An 18017-nucleotide genomic window follows, 5' to 3' on the forward strand; every position below is an offset into this window, starting at 1 on the left:
GCACCTGATACTTACCACCTGATGTTGAAGTTGCACATGATGGATATGCCTTTGGGTGCCACTTCTGATCCATTAGGAGATATTTCATTTTTGCTTGTTTACCTTGACCTTGCAGTTTGAATTATTGAGAAATAATTTCTCTGTTTTCTTTGGGAGACAATATAAGGTGGGAAAGCAGCTATAGCTCAATGTTTGCAGCACCTATTTCATGCTAAATGGATCCCTAGTTCAGAAGTTCCTGGCACATCCAGTTACAACAATTGGGTAACATGGTATGGGGATGACCTCTCCTTGGGAACCTGGCAGACAGATCAGGTAATATGGGTCTATATGGACGTATCCTCTGGCCTGGTATATAGCAACTGTCTATACAGTATACAAGGAACCACTGCTGGATAACAAGGTTAGTAGCTCAGTGGCAAATCATGCTTTGTGTTTGCTTAAGATTTAATCCCTGGTGGGTGGCAGTAGGAGTGGGGAAGTCTGAATCTCTGGCTAGGAACAGCCATCCAGAGTAGATGCTATCAAACTAGATGAGCCAGAAAAAGGAAGAAGAAAGAGAGAAAGACTGCATGTCAGATGAATGGATCAGGGACATAGCCAGGATTTTAGGAAGGGGGAGGGGGTCCAGACTAAGTGCTGCCATTATAATGGGGCTTGGGCACGGCGGTGCAGCAGCACACACCATTCATTTTCCTAATGGAAGGGGGGGTCCAGACCCCAAGAACCCCCTCCTTGGCTACGTCCCTGACTGGATTCAATTAGGGAGGTTATGCGCGCCAATCTACAAAACTTAGGCAGAGTAGTGGAAGAAAGGGAATCTTGGAGATGTCTCATCCACAGGTCTGCCATGATTCAAGGCTGACTTGAGGAGGCTTTTGAACAACAACAACAAGCTGTGTCTTCAGTGATGAAGCAAGTGAGATGTTGCTCAATGTTTGTAAAAGCATTCAGAAGTGAAACTCATCAGGCAGTGATGCACATATTATTATTTCTCACTGTTTAATCTATCACACCACCTGGTTGTACCATTTTTAAATGGAAGTAAAATGTATTGCCACCCCTTATTCTTCTCAGAGGGAGGTTTGTGCTGGGATGCAAACACATTGATCTCAAAGCAGCAAGGCAATCTTCTTACTTCCTTTTAACTGTCTATATCTAACTTCCCCATTCCCAGTAGTTTCACACATTGATGGCCAAAGATATTTAATGTTGTTTATTTATTACATTGCTCTCCTTCCCAATAGCTGAAGTTCTTTGGGTGGTTCACAAAATGCAATTAAAAACCATGAAACATTACACATGCACTTAATATAGTTAAGCGTCCTGTCTCTCTTTTTAAAAAAAATACAAAATAAGCAAAAAGCAAAAAGAGGAGTTGAGAATACTGGTGCAGTAATCTTGAAAGAACTGATAGGTTTCTTTTTTAAAAAAAACAACCCTGTGAAACTGAAATATGAGAACAGAATTGAAAAGACTCGGAAATGCAGATAGTCTGGCTAAATGACATTTGATTTCATCCTTGGTGGTTTGGTGAGATTCACTATACAAATAGTGTAGACAGATAAGATGGACAGTGTTTATATTTTGCTCTTCCTGTGACAAATCACGGGTGAAAAGCAGCAATCTGTTCTTGCTTCTGTTTTCAAAGAAGAGATCTTTCTCTCGCTCACTTGCTTCTCCCATTTCTCCCAATAGTAGAACTGTCATCTCCTTGACTCTAATTTAAATGACACAGTGTAGCTGGAAATTTTTTGCTATCAACCAAGAAACAATGGAGCAAAGAGAGGCATATTTGTTGGATGGTTGGTTCCTCTGATGGAAAAGCAACTTACCTTTGTCCAAGATATAATGGATAAGGTAAGATGGTGAAATAGATGTTCGAACAATCTCTCTCCACAGTTTGAACAGTGGTTTTCCAATGCCATTTGGACAGTGTTTATCACACAGGAGCAAACATTTGTAAAGCTGGATGACAGCTAGCACTTATTTCTTCTTTGTGCCTGGAAGGGTGGACATAAATTCGTGACAACCTCTCCTGTTCACTTGTGCTGTGGAAAGGATGAGGGCCCTTTAAAATATACATTTTATGAGAACAATGCAGGAATAATTGACTCATAGAGCACTTGAAGTGTGTAGCACAGGTTAAAATCCTAGTTTGCAAAACTCACATAATGCTGAGGTGTCACATGTTGCAGAGATCATGCCGAGCTCTGGACTGGTATCATACTATCTCCGCCACTGGGAGTTGCAGGCTGATCCAGATGGGATATTAGAACAGCAGGCCTGGGTTCTTACTATCATAGAAACTGGTTGGTCTTATAGAATCTATTTTATATAAGTGTCTGATATATCATTCCAAGTTATTCTGCATTCCTTCAGTCTGAGTAATGAGGCATGGAGGGAAGCCACTAAACCAGGGATAGAGCAAGTTAGCCCTCTAGATTGTTAATGATGAGGGATGATGGGAGTGGAACAGTAACTGCCCTCATCTCTTACCATTGACTATGGTGCCAATACTGATGAGCATTGTGATTCCAACACCAGCAGAAAGGCTAGAAATTCTTCATCCCTCTAGTAGATTGCCTCTTTGTTCTTTCAGAGTTTTAGCCAGAATTCTGGCCACTGGTTTGACTTTTCCTTCTCTCTACCTCATCCTCTTCAGTGCACTTGATATCATTCTAGGGTAATTGGGGATTTAATCTTGTCAATAGTTACATCTGGGCTCCTGATAATGTTAATCCCTCAGTTAATATCTGTTTTTGTAATGTTTTGTAATGTAGCAGCATTCCGCTGGTAACAGACTCCATCTTCAGCGGTTTATCAGTTGCTTAAGGCCATCATAAATAAAGGTCTTTCATGGGTGGCCAAAAAACAGCAGGGAGGAGGACAGCTTAGCCCCCTTCTGTAGTTTCTCTAGGTAGAGAGCACCATTTCCTCAAGAGATAACAGTAAAACAGGAAGCTGGTTTACACTGAATCAGACCACTTGTCCCTCCAGCTTAATTTTGCTTACTCTGGAGAGCAATGGTATTCCTAGGGTTCCAGAGCAATATTTTTCATAGCTGTGTTTGGAGATATCAGGCACTGAATCTGGGGGCCTTCTGAAAGGAAAATGTTTCATCTGTCACAGCTACATCTCCTCCCTGCAAAAACACTTGTTTCACATTTGAGAACCAAAGTGTTAATAGAAAAATCAAATAAAAAACAGGTGTTTGGAGGGGCAAGGTCCTTTTTTCTCCATTGGACATAGCAAATAAATGTATTGCTTAAATACTCTGCCTGAAAACAATATGTTTTTACTGTGTGAAGCTAGCAGCAGCTCTGGCTTTTCTTTGTCTTGTTGAATACAGTAAAAATTCTTATTCATGCAGCTACCAGGTGCATTATGTTCAGATGTGTATCCAGGATAGTCAGGCTAGGACGTGGAAACAGAATTTGCTAGCATAAAGGAATCATAAAACAAGTAAATAAAATATCAACTTATCCTCAGCTTGGTGTATATTTTGGCTAAAAAGGAAGCCATTTCATTTCTCTGCACAGACTGAAGGCTTAACTTAGTTCAGACATTTAAAAGCCTCCTCTGTAATCCTCTAGTTACTCTGAATGCTTAAAACCAACAATCAACAGATGCAATGGAATGCTAAAGTCTGTGTGGATGAAACCTGAATATGCTCACACAAGGATCATAGAAAATCTATTTGTACAGGGAGATGTTATTTCATTTACTTTAGAATGGACTGAAATTACAATGAGCACTGTTCACCATGTTTGTGATCTGGAGAGGACTCTAGGGTTGTGTGCTCCCTTGTCCCAGCCTTTTATCACCCTGAGACACAGTCCTCCTTTACTGTTTCCAACAGACTTCAGCATAGTTTTACCTTATCAATGTTAACCATGGTTAATGCTAACTAGCATTCATTTTTAACTATGATTCGAAACCAATGTTTTTAGCTTGTTAGCAAACGCCAGTTTAGAGAGAACTTAATTACTGTAAACAATGGTTGCCATTAGTGCCACCAGTAATAATTAATTATGACTAAAAATGGTCATTAAAATTCAACTCATACTTTCTATGTGAGATCAGAGTTTGCATGGCCCAGCATTTGGGACATCAAACAGGGGAAGCATTATGTCTTCAGCTTAAGTAGTGTCTTCTTATGTTTTTTTTAAAAAAAATAGCTTCACTGGAAACCCACAAATTTGTGGAAAAACCCACAAACCTACCACCACAAATTATGCAGTTGAGTTTTCCTCATTTGGGGAAATCACAGGGGTGCAATGGATGAGCCTCACCCTGGGAAAACCACCTTCGTGATCATGGTGTCTCCCATGCCAGGTAAGTATTACAGTATTACCTGCTTTAGTAGGATTATTTAAAAATACCTTAACACATTTGTGTGTATGTGCATGCACACTTATATTCAAACACAAATCTACACTTGGGTTTGCACTAAACAGTTGGCTTGGATTATGATCATTAAATTTAGAAATTCAGAAATCTCATTGGACAAGGGAGTGCTCAACATATATCAGGATCAAAGTTTAGTACTCTTTTAATATTTTGTATGGATAATTATATTTTATATACTGAAAATGTATTTCCAGTTTAATTTGCATTAGAAATAGCTCTGCTCCAGTTTCTCCTCCATTTTAACAATGATTGGGCATTAACATAAATGGCATATGAGAAAGGCAGTTCAAGACATGCCAGTGAAAATCGGCACAATTTGCCATTTCAGGTATTGTAGGTACTGTATGCTTGAAACCACAAGCTCCATGGTCCTGGTGATGAACCCTCAGTAATGCTGAAATTCCAAACTAGGGATTGGAAAAGGCTCAGGGATCGAAACAGATGGCCTAGTAAAGCCAGATTCTTGCTGGCTTGGGAGCATGGTATGTCTAAACACTCCAGCCAGCTTCTATCCAGCTTGAGGGCATGGCGTTTAGATGCCACACACCCTGGAGCCAGCAAAAACCCTGTTCCAGAGGCAAAGGGGAAGCTTTTTCCACCCCAAATAGGAGTAGATATTTTCTGCTCATGTTTGCGGTAGCAGCTGGCTGGACTGTGGCTTCACATCTGTTTTGTGCATCCCCAATCCAGCCTAAATGGATCATCTCCATCTCTTTCACCCCGAGAAAGAAATTTAAAAAGGACCACTGACAAATAAGGTTCCCATTTAAAAAATGTTTTATTTTGGTAACTGTACACAACAGGGATATAAAGTACATTTGCAATTTTTCTCCTCATCAGTTGAGAAAGGGAGAGATCATTGTGCACTGTTTTGAGGTCACCCATGGAAAGATAGGATGTAATTAATAAATACCAGCTTGTCATTTGGCTTCTCTGTCAAAGTTGCACCATAAGTACTGCTTCTCTTATATGCTGCCCTACTATTTCCTTAAATATTATTTGCTACAAGATTGTTTTAAATCACTCCACTATTGGGAATTGAATTCACTGAGTATCCAGACTTCTCATAATGTCTATCTTCTGGCTTTTTAAGTGATTAATCCATTTCTTATTGAACTGTAGGGGATGTCCATATTACTGAAGACACTTACTTTGTTCTTAAATTTATCTGTTATGTTGTGAGCCAGTATTTCTCCTCCTTCTTTTTAGATTTCAGGTCGCTGATTAATGCACACAGTAAAACCGGTGGGAGAGCCGTGGGATCTAAAAGACAAAAATAGGTTGACAGGAGACTTAAAGGCACATAAACACACTCGCTCACACATGATGTAAAGATGAGATAGTTGGCAGTCTATTGGAAGAGTGCCCACCACTAATTTGTCATAAGTAAGTGGTAAACACAGGATTCTGTATTGTCTTGGAAGAGTCTATAAGATTTGAAGACAGGTAAATTGAAATGTGAAGCAGGAACTTAATGGCTGCTTCTTGTTAGTGTAGAAATCTTTGTTATAAAGGACAATCTTACTGGGCAACTATCTACTTGAAAAGATAAAAGTATACATTTTGTTGTCTCTGGAATCATTCAAAATGTATGAAATCATGTTTTTCCTAATAAGAATGACAACTTACATGGTAGTAAGTGAAGGTTTACGCTGCTGGCTGCTCTCTGCCCTGAGATATCTGAGCCTCTTATTTGCCTATAGCTTTGCTTTGAGTTCTCTTTAATGGGACTTTTCTTGCTCAGAGTGCTTTGTGGATAGGATCCAACTGAGTATACATAATCAATGCCCCAGACAGGAAAGGGAACTTCACTAGCAGAGTTTGTGGTTGTTATGTTATAAAACCAAAATAACTTATTTTATTTTACTCTTGATCTGAATTGATCTGGAGGCAGATGAGGAGAAGCATCTTTCAGAGATTAGATTATGGTTGTTGCTGTTGTTTGTTGTGAACTGCCTTCAAGATGACCTTGACTTATGGGGACCCTATGAAAGAGACATCTCCAAGACTCCATATTCTCATCCTCTCTTCTGAGGTCCTGCAGGATCAGGCCTGTGACCTCTCTGATTGAATCTAGCCATTGGGCTTGGTCTTCCTCTCTTTCTACCTTTCCTAAGATTATTGCCTTTTCTAATGAGTCATGCCTTTTCATGTTGTGGCCAAAATATAACAGACTCAATTATCACTGTTTCCAGTGAGAGTTCAGGCTTGATCCATTTGCTTCTCCTGTCAGTTGTCCACGATATCCTCAGCATTCTTCTCCAGCACCACATCTCAAATGAATTTATTTTCTTTCTATCAGCTTTGTTCACTTTCCAGCTCTCACACCCATGCATGCATGGTGATGGGAAATGCCATGGCTTGAATGATCCTCCCTTTAGTGTTTAGTTGTACAGCTTTACATTTTAGGATCTTGTCTAGTTTTTTCATGGCTGCGTTTCCCACTTCTAGTTTTCTTCTAATTTCTGAGGTTATTACCACAGTAATGTTTATGTTTTTCAGTACATGGCCATTTTAATTCTTGTTAAAATCTTTACCACACACATGAGAGTGTTGAAGTGATGGAATCATAAACAGTCTCAGCTTTTCAAAAGAGGCAATTTGGGTAGATGTGTTTTCCCTTAGTTCAGCTCTTATAATATTGTTGAGCTCTAACTTCTAAAAAATCAAAAGCTTAAACCTCTGATCAATAGGATGCCTCCTATCTTTTTAAATCGCAGCATAGGGCTGAAATAGACGATCCGGGTGGGTGTCTGTGAAGCTGCCCCACCCAAAGATGGATTGGGGATGTGGAAGCCACACACCATGTCACCAATCTGCCATGGTGCTGACCAAAAAAGGAGTAGTTTTCAATGGCTACTTTTTCAGCCACAGAAAAGCTGCCTTTAAACGGCTTTTCCACAGCCCTACAGTGGCTTCCTGACATTTTGGGGGCTTGCGGCATGTAAAACCACCATGCCCCCAAGATGCCCAGAAGCCAGCCCATGTGTGGGCAGCTAGAAGCTGGCTTCTGGGCAGTTTCAGAGAATGCAGCATCAAAACATTGCACTGCGAAGCCTCCTGGACAGTGGTGCAGAGGGGCAGTTTGTTTCGCTCAGTAGTTCTGCTGTGGTGAAAATAAAGTACTGAAGATAGGCAGAGTACAAACCAAAATATTTATGAGTCTTGCATATGCAATTACATTTCTTAGCAGGAAATTGGCCTCATGGGAATTGTCTTCTTTCCAGTTCTTCTTCCACATTAACAATGATCAGGAACTAACCTAAAATGACCAGTAAGCACCTCAAAGGCAATTTAAGAATGGCCTTTTCAGTGATTGGAGTTTCCAAATTATTCAGCCTAAATATTTGGGTAGCGAGGTAGAGGTGCTATGAGACCCAGTGCAAAAGAGATAATGTAAAAAAAAAAAGGAGGGATATTAATATAAATAGCCACTAGACCACCACGGATGTGTGTGACACTCAAAGGAGAAGTGGGCCATATATTGTTACAGAAAGATATCAAGTGGTATAATTGGAAGCACAGATCCATTATTTTTGGTCATTACACCCATATTATCCTCTAACTGCCCATCATGCTCCTTGCAAAAGGTTAGCTTAACCTAGCGCAGATATGAATCTTGGCTATACAACTGGAGTAACTGCAGAAGAGATTTTGCAGCTAGCATGCTATTTTTTTTTTAAAAAAAATTGCAGACTTAATTTTTTGTTTCTTTAAAAAAACTCCAGTCTGTTCAAGCAAATCCCAAGGCACCAGTTTAGCATAAACTATAAAATATTAATATTCTCTTCAAACATTTATTGTACAATGTTAATAAATTAAGAGACAGGAATATGACCTTCTCCTTTTCTCTCCCTTAATAAGGAGGACAGCTCTCTGATATAACAGCAGCTCTCATATATATGTAAAAGAAATTTATTAGAATGTCATACTCAGGGCAATTTTTAGGTTCGTGTGTGTGTGTTAGTGTTCCCCTCTCTCTCTATGTTTCTTAGTTCTAGTTGTACTCTTACTGGAGCATTTCTGTCACACAGCTAAGAGTTTGGGATGCGGGAAACAGAAAATCCTCTGAGAGTGGCTCAAAGGAGGATAACAAGGGGGAATGTTATTTTTGGATATCCCCCCTCCCTGGTTCATGTTATACGCTCACCAATGGGTTCTATACTACTTTCAGTTTGTACTATCTCTTTTGTGGTTAGTGCTAGGTAAAGAGATTTATCTGCTCTCATGATGTAACAGAATGTGATTAGATCAATTACCAATTTACTCTATTTTTAAAGTGATTAGACCAATTGATTATCTCTATGGTTTGTTCATTGGACAGTGCTGTTTTGTATATTGCATATTGCTTTAAATACTTTCATTTTCATTGTTATCATTAAAAATGAACTTGTCACTTCATCACCATACCCACAAGTTTTGCATTGCTATGACTATTCATACAATCTGATTATAAAGGTCCTTCCTGGGCACCAGTTTGTTCCATGTGTCTGAGGAAGTAGACTAAGATGCGTTACAGACGGCTCAGAAGGGGCAGTCTCGCGCCGCCGCCGGTTGCAGCGTCTGGGAACTGCAGCAGCCAAATGGCATGGTTCCCGGATGTTGCAAAGAAGGAGCGTGAAAATCACGCTCCTTCTTGCGTCCCGGAAGAGACGCCACAAGTGCCGAAATGCGCACTCGCGGTGTCATTACTGGTGTGCGACGTGCGGATGCAGAGCGTCCGCTATGTCAAAATGGCAGCGGCCGTGTGGAACGGCCGCCGCCATTTGTTACAGACTCAGTCCGTGCTAGGGTTAGGGGCGTCTGGAAGAGACGCCCCTTTCTAACCCTAGCACGGACTGAGTCTGTGCTAGGGTGCCCATTTATAACAGGCCTAAGTCTCAGGAATCTTATGCTATCACTTCTTTTGCTCAGTTAATCTCAAAGTTGCTGCAAGATCCCTTTGCTTACTGATATTTGAGACTAACACAGCTATGTCTCTGTAACTGTTTCAGTCACTTTTATACTTATCACTTGCCTGCAGGTGTGTCTGTGTAGAGTTGTGTGGCTGTCTTGATGAGTTTGGTTCCATTGCCCGGGGTTTTAACAGCCTGAATGGTTTATTTGAAAAAGTAACTAGAAGTATAATTCTAATACTTTCCAAAGAATTATTTTAAAACTGTAGCTGTAAGAGTAACTAAACTGGGACACTCCTTGGAATATTATCTAATTACTTTTAAGAGCAACCTTCAAAGCTCTGGTTGAAAACATTAGCAGAATTGCTGCTTTAATACATAAGCTTGCTTGAGGAGATAGTTTAAATGCCTGAGATTTCAGTTACCTGTGCTCAGATAAAGAGTTGGAACTTAAAAGACTAAAAAGGGACAATGCAAAGATGTTAAAAGGACCTGATAGTTCCTAAGCATGGTATAATAACAATTAATATCTTTTTACATCTCAGGACCAATCTTCTGTCACATCAGAAGATGTTTTTGGCCTCCTCTATACATTTCACAGTTATCAATGAAACTAAGGTTCAGATGACCAGGATGACTAAGGAGATACTATCAGCAAACAGATAATATGGCATTTTTCCTTGACCATCTACTAAGCCGCACCTCTGCAACTGCAAAAATAACTTTAAGTTACAGTTGCATCATCAAGAGAAGTGGTTATACTCTACCAGGTTACAATCATAATACAACATAGATTTGTTGTTGTTGTTATGTGTCTTCAAGTTGTTTCAGCCTTAGTGACTCTAAGGCTAACCTATTATGGGGTTTTCTTGGCAAGATTTATTCAGAAGGGGTTTGTCTTTGCCTTTATCTGAGGCTGAGAAAGTGTGACTTGTCCAAGGTCACCAGTAGGTTTTCATGGATTTGAGGGATTTGAGACCTGATCTCCAGAATCACAGTCCAGTGCTCAAAGCACTACACCAAACTGGCTATCTATAACATAGATTATTTATTTTAATGAATGGGGAGGAACCAATTACAAGCAACTCGTTATTTGTAAATAAATATTACTGATTTTTCAGAAGTTGAGTTACTCCCCTGCCTGCGCAGTATGAAAGTCAGTGAAGAAACTCACCTATCCACTTGTACAGGGGTATGAGCAAAACATCAGTGGTGAACAACACCTGAGAGAAAGGGAAGCCATGATCTTGGACTGTGCTCAAATATTGTTAAAATCTCTTTGTTAAGTATATTGTCATAAAGTATGTTCATGTACAGGAACGTAGTCATCACAGTGGTATATGATCAGAGGTCAAGACTGCCATGGAATTCATTGTGTTTGCAAGTGGCGGACAAGGCCTTCTATAAGCTGGCAACACACTCTGCCAAGATGCCAACTGTGGCTGAACTACAGAGTGTAATTAACATAATACTGTTCTTTGTCACTATTGGAAGTTAATGATCTAAATATTTGACCAAGCTTTTTTGACTGATCAGGTTATATCCTGAAGATAAAGTGACGAGGAAGGCTTAATTTGCTTGATTTCTGTGTGTCAAGCTGTTATCAGAATATTTTTAAAAATAGCATATCTAGACCTGCAACCTTCTCTTTTATGTCCTCTCTGAGAAGCAGTTTAGAATAGCATTTCATAATTAAAACTTAAGTACCTGTTGTGTTTTGAAACACTACACGAGGCTTTTGATAAACCATTTCCCCATTGTTAATGAACAATAAAGTTTAATTGGGTGTATTATTGTGTGATACAGATGAACATCTAAATGTAAGGCCAAAAGCAGAGTGCAGTGAATGCAAAATAATGCATGAAATTGACTAACTTTTGTTGCTGTTAAAATACAGCTTTTTCACTATTCCCAGCTACCAAGAACCACACTTTCTTCAACTAGCTTGTTTCCCATTAAGTAAGCAATACAATGGTTTTCTGTGTAACTAACAACAAAAAAATCCTAAAACTGTTGGCCTACAAACTATAGGTTGAGTATCCAAGTGATAACTCTGCCCAACAAGGGTATTGCAAGAGTACAGTATACTAAAAATGTTGCTGCTGTAACATAAGAATGTTTGTTATTTTACATTGTGTTGTGTTTCTTGGACTTGCATGCCACTGTGGAAGTGTCTGGAGTTTATAATGCAATGCTCTGAAGTGGGACTAAGGGGAAGGGGTGGCATGTCATTGCCCCTTTCCTGGCTGGATTTAGGCTGCGGCAACCTCACGCCGTGGCCCCAATCCAGACATTGCAGGGCGCAAAAAGGAGCTGCAAAAAGCAACTCCTTTTTGCGCTCTCCAAAGGGAGCCATAGCCGTGGTGGCACAGCTATATGACACCCCTTCAGTGCTGTGTCATCTGAACACTGCACTGCAGAGACATCATCTGGAGTGGCGCACAGCATCATGGCACCCTGGTGGCATCATCAAGGGCATGCAGCATCTGGACGCGATGCCCTGACTCCGCCCCCAGGCCAGCACAAAGTTCTGGTCTGTAAATCCTCCTGAACTATTGCTTAGGGTGTATTCAGAATATGGAGCCAGGGAAGAATAGTTGTGTGTACCATCAGTTTCTTTGTTTGGTGGATGGTGTAAAAATAATGAATGGGTTAAGCCTTATATAATTCAAAGAACTTGTGGCTTTGTTTGTGGCCATTTATCTGAACATCAGAAAGAAATACAAGTTCCCTGCAGTTTAGGCACCAGCTCGAGCAAAGGATCTCTAGGACTTTGTGTCTGGGAAATTGGTGTGTGTGTGTGTGTGTGTGTGTGTGTGTGTGTGTGTGTGTGTCCTGATCCCTGGGTCCTGACTCTAGCAATTATCCATATCTATATTATATTATCCATATCATTCCAGTTACATCCTCTTTTTCCATTCTGTCCCCTAGATATAGTAGACCCTTGGTATCTGCTGGAGATTACTTCCAGGATCCCCCTGGAGAGACCAAAAATCTGTGGATGCTGAACTTCAATTATATACAGTGGTGTGGTAAAATGGTGTCACTTATATTAAAGTGCCCCACCATATGACCTTCCTCAGTAAATAACTGCTATGGAGCTACTGTATTGGTATCTGAATTAGAGAAGGGAAAACAGGAGAGTTGATTAGGAGTAGGGTGATAGAGTGATCTTTTCCACTCCAGTACTCTTCAGATGTGTTGCATTACAACCCCCATCATCCTTAACCAACTATTTGGAATTTATGGGAGCCGGCACATGTGGAAGGGGTCAGACAGAGGACAGCTGTTACAGAGAGAAAACATAGATGAGAGAACAGTGGATGTGGAGTTGGTGCATGAGTATATTTATGATTTCATTGCAGTCCTGACCTTACAAAGTACAGTGCACCCACACCATAAGCTGAAATCCATGTGCCAGAAGAGGCAATGGTGCATACATGAGCCCCACTGTTTTCAATGGGGCTCAAGCAAAGACAGTATTTCCCATACATCTGGAATGGATCCCCCGCATAAGGGATCTCACTGTACTGAGAACTTCATATAAGTCAGTGAGCTGTTAAATTTCTTGCTAGTCTGCTTTAATGTTGGTCTAGAGATCTCTCTAAACATGTTTTGATAATGACATGGATCCCAACATGTTAACAGGAAAAAGTCTTCATGTTTGGTGGTCTTACATTACACTCCTTTTCTGTGATTTTATTAACAAGTACTGTGAATGGGAAATCCTTTGCAAAAGGTGCATTTCCTCGGTGCTTGTCCAGATGTTCTTTCAGAAATATCTTCTGTCCAGTTCCAAAGGAAACTTATGAATCTAGTTGGAATTACCTCTCACTGCCGAACTCGGCAAGGTGGAAAAGCCACCCCCTCTTCATTTGGCACATACTCATTACATCAATCTGCATCGCAGACAGCCCTTTCTAATTGGGTCTCAGCTTCCATTTCTCATTATTATACTTTTAGCAGAATTGAAATGGGGGAAGGGGAGTTATGCTGAAGTTCATTCAGTCAAATGCATCACTGAATGAGAAGCCAACCTCAAAGAAATCCTACCAAGTGAAACATGCAGTGCCAAGTTGTCCATTGAGTCTCACAAAGTGCTTCTACCTTGCCAAACATGACGTACTTTGTCTTTGACTGCAGGGAAGTATGCTCTTGGAGCCTCTTTGCCTGACACCATAGTGATGAAGGAGCTGCTTCCCCCATGGCTCTGCCCATGAGATCTGTAGCTTCTGAATGGCATGGGCCTATTTTTTCCAGGTGGATGATGACCTGGACAAATTTCCCCCACTAAACCTACCTACCTGGCCATTGTGATGTATGGCCTTACATGCTACCGAACTATCGTGTAGTAGCTGAGCAGGAGCAGGGGCCCATATTCTTATCTGTAGGAGACTAGGTCAGTTGGCCTTTGCTGAGGAATGGGCTGTATTGGCACCAGATAGGAATGACACAGGTGAATGGCCAGCTGCATCTAATGCACACATTCAAAGGATTTGGCAGCTGGTAATTGGAAAGACTTCTCCATTCATTTCATAATACTATTCCATCTCTCTATACTTCCCTTTCTGCTCCTTTGCCCAGGGATTTTTTTGCTTGTGTCACCTTTGTATATGCTGTGCATATTAATTGTACTAGATAATAATAATTAGACATGCATTCTGAACATCTAATTTACTGTCATATTTGCAGCCTTATTATATCCACATTGAAAGAGAGGGACACAGCAACTATAAGATCCAGGTAAGCCAGACTTGAGAAAGGTGTGACCCCACAAATATTGGCCAGTGGTGAGGATTGATTAGATTTATAGTTCAATAAATCTATCCCTGGGTTAAGGTTAGCCACCAAAGACTCTACTTTTAATTTGTTGTTGTGTGCCTTCAAGCTGTTTTCTACTTATGGTGATCCTAAAATAACCCTATCATGGGTTTTCCTAATTTGAAGATTGCTTTTCTTTGAGGCTGGTAGAGTGTGACTTTCACCAACTCACCTAGTGGGTTTCCATGGCCTGGTTGGGGTTCAATCTCTGGTCTCCCAGAGTCCTAATCTAACACTCAAGCCACTACACCATGCTAGCTCTACCTACATTTAGGACTGCCATGTAAAAGTATATTAGTCAAAATGTTTTGTTCTTGAGCCTTGCTTGGTAAAACATATCCCTCTCAGTTTGGTCTTTACAGATAACTCTGTCTTGATTGTCTTCAAGAGAACTCTGGCCCGTTACAGACGGGCTCTTGAGGCACCCCCATCACGTGCTAGAGGTTGGCCGGGGACCTAGCATCCACACCGGCCTCACCCCTAGCACGTGACGGGGCGTAATAATGGCGGCGCCCTATACACACAGGCGCCGCCATTATTACGTTCTGGACGCATAGCGTCTGCACATCGCATGGCGCTTATGACATTGCGAGTGCGCCATTGGCACCTCGCTGCGTCATAACTGCACCGCAGGAAGAAGCGCCATTTTGGGGCTTCTTTTTTGCTCCGCGCGGTTTGGCTACTGCGGCTCCCGCGCAGAGCAACCAGCAGCGCCGGCAGACTGCCGCTTTTAGGCGGTCTGTAACGCACCTCTGCCTCAGTAAATAGGGCTCATCTTAACCATTCTGCATGCTGTTGAAGCCTGAAATTCCATATCAGGCATGCCATTGGTACTTAGTTTGGGGTAAAACAGTGCTTCTATCGATGTCAGTTCTGTCAGATGTCTGCCTACAACCTTCATAATTCCTATAGTTGCTTTGCACTGACTGTTCATACACTCATATATTCCCTGGTTATTTTCATTGCAAGACATAACTTTCTGCAGACAAGATGGTATAGGCTTACAGGCCACTTATCTGTAAAATTAAATCAGTCCAGGATGTCACCATGACCGGTAGGCTAATGTCCTCAGTTTGGCTGCAGTGTGAGACTTTGTTTTCTTCCTTCACTTTTCATGTGGATTGAAACATTTTCAGAAAATCTCTCACTGCAGATTTTCACTCCCCAATAGCTTAATAGAAACATTAAGCTTTCCTGAATTCCCATTGAGTGCCAAGTTTCCAAAGTCAAGAGGATTTTTTTTCAATAGTCAGAGCTTTCCCATCCTATTTCTTTGATTTCTAGTTTAAAACAACGGGGGTGGGAAGTTGTTACCATGAAGTTAATTTTATTTCTAGTTTGGAACTTTGTCCTGCTCCCATATGTTCTCAACAGTATCTGCATGAGTGTGCATATAGGTTTATCAAGGCCTGTTACAGACGGCCAAAATAAAGCTGCTTCGTGTCTCTTTGGAGGTATGCTATTTAAATGATGCATGGGTCCTAAGAGTCCAGAGGTCATGCCAAAGCCACACTCCATTCCTAAGCACTGGAGGGCAGCTTTGGTGCAGCTTCTGGATTCTTAGGATGCATGCATCATTTAAACAGCATACCTCCAAAGAGACCCGAAGCAGCTTTATTTTGGCTGTCTGTAACAGGCCCAAATCTCTGGTAATCTCTGGGTTAAGGTAGTATAAGACAGTATATATCAGGCTACCTTTGGAAAGCTGCAGAGATACAGCAAGTAGTCCAAAATCCACTGCTAGGTTTCTAACCAAGAATAGCTATGTCTCTGGTTTTAAAACTATACAACTGTTTGCTGTTTCACTTCTGAACATAGTTCAAAATGTTGGTGGTGTTTGCTTTTAAAATTCTCTATAGCTTGGGATGAAAGAACCTGAAGATTCCCCTTCCTTATGATTATCACATATGGTAAGTCTGGGAGGTCCTTTCCCATGTGTATTTACCTTTTTACCTTTGAAGATTAATTGGGTGGCTATTGGAGAAAGGTGATTCTTAGTTGGAGTAATCTGCTTTGAACTTCCTTCCACCCAGGTCTCATCCAGTTCTATCTCTTACTTCCTTATGAGCACCAAGCAACGGCCTTTTAATTTTCATGGCCTTTTGAAATCACTCTTGAACTTGATTTTGTCTGCTATAGCAACTCTGTTCTGAATGCCCTGCAGTTTCAATGTGATTAATCTGATTATTGATTTTTTGAACCATCTTAATTATTTCTATTTTTCTCGCCACCCTTGGCGCAGTATCACTGAAATCCAGCATAGAAAATTCCTAAAGAAATGATGATAAATAATATTGCATTGGTTGAATCTGCACATTTTAACAGAGATGTACATTGCTGAGGCTGGAAACGATGACAAGAGGAGGCCACCATCAAAAGCAGCACTGCCATATCTAATTTTTACTGTTTATCAAGGCCACTTGTGGTGGGCTTTGGGAGGTGGGGAGGGTGTTATGTAAAATGCTGTCCTGTCCCCTTCCTCTAGCCCACTGGTTTTCACCTTTTCCCCCTCACTGTGGCCATCTTTTTTTTCCTTTTGCACAGAATGACCAGAACTGGTACTTCCAGACTATATTCTGAAAAAGAGGCTACAACCATAGTCTGTCTGGGAGTCCAGTAAGGAGTCCAGGCAGTGGTTTATTCTGCAGCTTGACCATGCTGCTGTTCTTGTAACTTTGGGGGATGCTAGTATACAAAGGGATCTATAGCACCTTTGAGACTAGGGAGTTTATCATACTGGCCCTGAAATGGGCCCAGTGTGTTCTAAACATGTGTGCGCACACAGAACGGGATGGGGCCAAGAGCCCCATTTTATCGCATGCTGGAATGCTGCCTTTGCCGCCGGGCATTCCAGTTGCGTCCCCGTTCCGTCCCAGAGGGTGCCATTTCTGAGAACTGTTCTAAAGCGATCTCAGAAATGGCGCCCTCTGGAACGGAACGGGGACGCAACTGGAATGCCCAGCGGCAAAGGAGCCATTCCAGCGTGTGATAAAATGGGGTTCTTGGCTCCATCCCGCTCTGTGCTCTCCCACGCATGCGCACGTTTAGAACACACTGGACCCGTTTCAGGGCCAGTACGATAAACTCCTAACTGAAAGAAAGAAGCTGGTAGCATGAGCCTTTGTAGACTTGGGCCTGCTTCCTCAGATGCATATGCTTCTCTCTTTCAGTTAGTCTCAAATGTGCTACTAGATCCCTTTGCATAATGATTTTCCAGACTAACATGGCTATGTCTTTGAATTCTACCACTTCGAGGGATATTGTTCCTTCCCCTACTCCTCCACTGACCACTGTTTGCGGTTACAAGAAAGCTCACATCCTAAAAATGTGAAATCACATACTGTATTTGGTATTTGTAAAACTTTATGAGAAAAAGAGTATTAGTAAAGAACTTCTTTTTTTAGCAGCCCCTTCATATTTACTGTAACAGCTAGTTCAAGTATAAAGATGCAGTTCTATGTAACTTGTTAGGAAATCAGTGCATTGAATTTAGTAGGATTTATAAGTAAGTGTGTTCAGAATTGGGATGTTTTTAAAATACACCAGTGAAGAGGCATGTGTGCTTGATCCTGAAGGTCATGCCTTTAGCATGCCTATCTATGTTTCTCCTTCAGTGCTTTATTCATTAAACACCAATTTATATTTAACATTTCCCTCAAACAGCTAAAACATGGGAGCAATCCTGTTTTATTTTCTCAACAAGTGAGCCAACCACCTACAGCATGGGCAAAGGTCAGCAATAGAAACTTTTTTAAGGCAACGTACATAGTGAGCTGCTTGGCTGCTGGAAACCCCCCCCATCTTTCTACTGTGGTTTAGAAATGATTTTGGAATGTCAGCCTTCATAATTTTGATATCGTCTGGTTGGATCAACCTTCCTGGATAAAT

At 41.1% G+C, this 18017-nt stretch overlaps 1 protein-coding gene, 1 long non-coding RNA gene and 1 pseudogene across 9 annotated transcripts in view; 1 reads left to right on the top strand and 2 right to left on the bottom strand.

The window, feature by feature from the left end:
• The window catches only part of GRID1 (glutamate ionotropic receptor delta type subunit 1), an 887376-nt gene that overhangs the window by 136854 nt on the left and 732505 nt on the right, over positions 1 to 18017 (top strand). The window lies entirely within an intron of this gene.
• LOC121927387 lies at positions 4198 to 4346 on the bottom strand (annotated as a pseudogene).
• The window catches only part of LOC121926496, a 33225-nt gene continuing 20380 nt past the window's right edge, over positions 5173 to 18017 (bottom strand). Inside the window, exon 3 of the long non-coding RNA XR_006103029.1 lies at positions 5173 to 5676. This is a non-coding gene — a long non-coding RNA (uncharacterized LOC121926496). The remainder of the gene's footprint in view (positions 5677 to 18017) is intronic.

The sequence above is a fragment of the Sceloporus undulatus genome, chromosome 3 (genome assembly GCF_019175285.1).
Source record: "Sceloporus undulatus isolate JIND9_A2432 ecotype Alabama chromosome 3, SceUnd_v1.1, whole genome shotgun sequence".
Lineage (NCBI taxonomy): Eukaryota > Metazoa > Chordata > Lepidosauria > Squamata > Phrynosomatidae > Sceloporus > Sceloporus undulatus.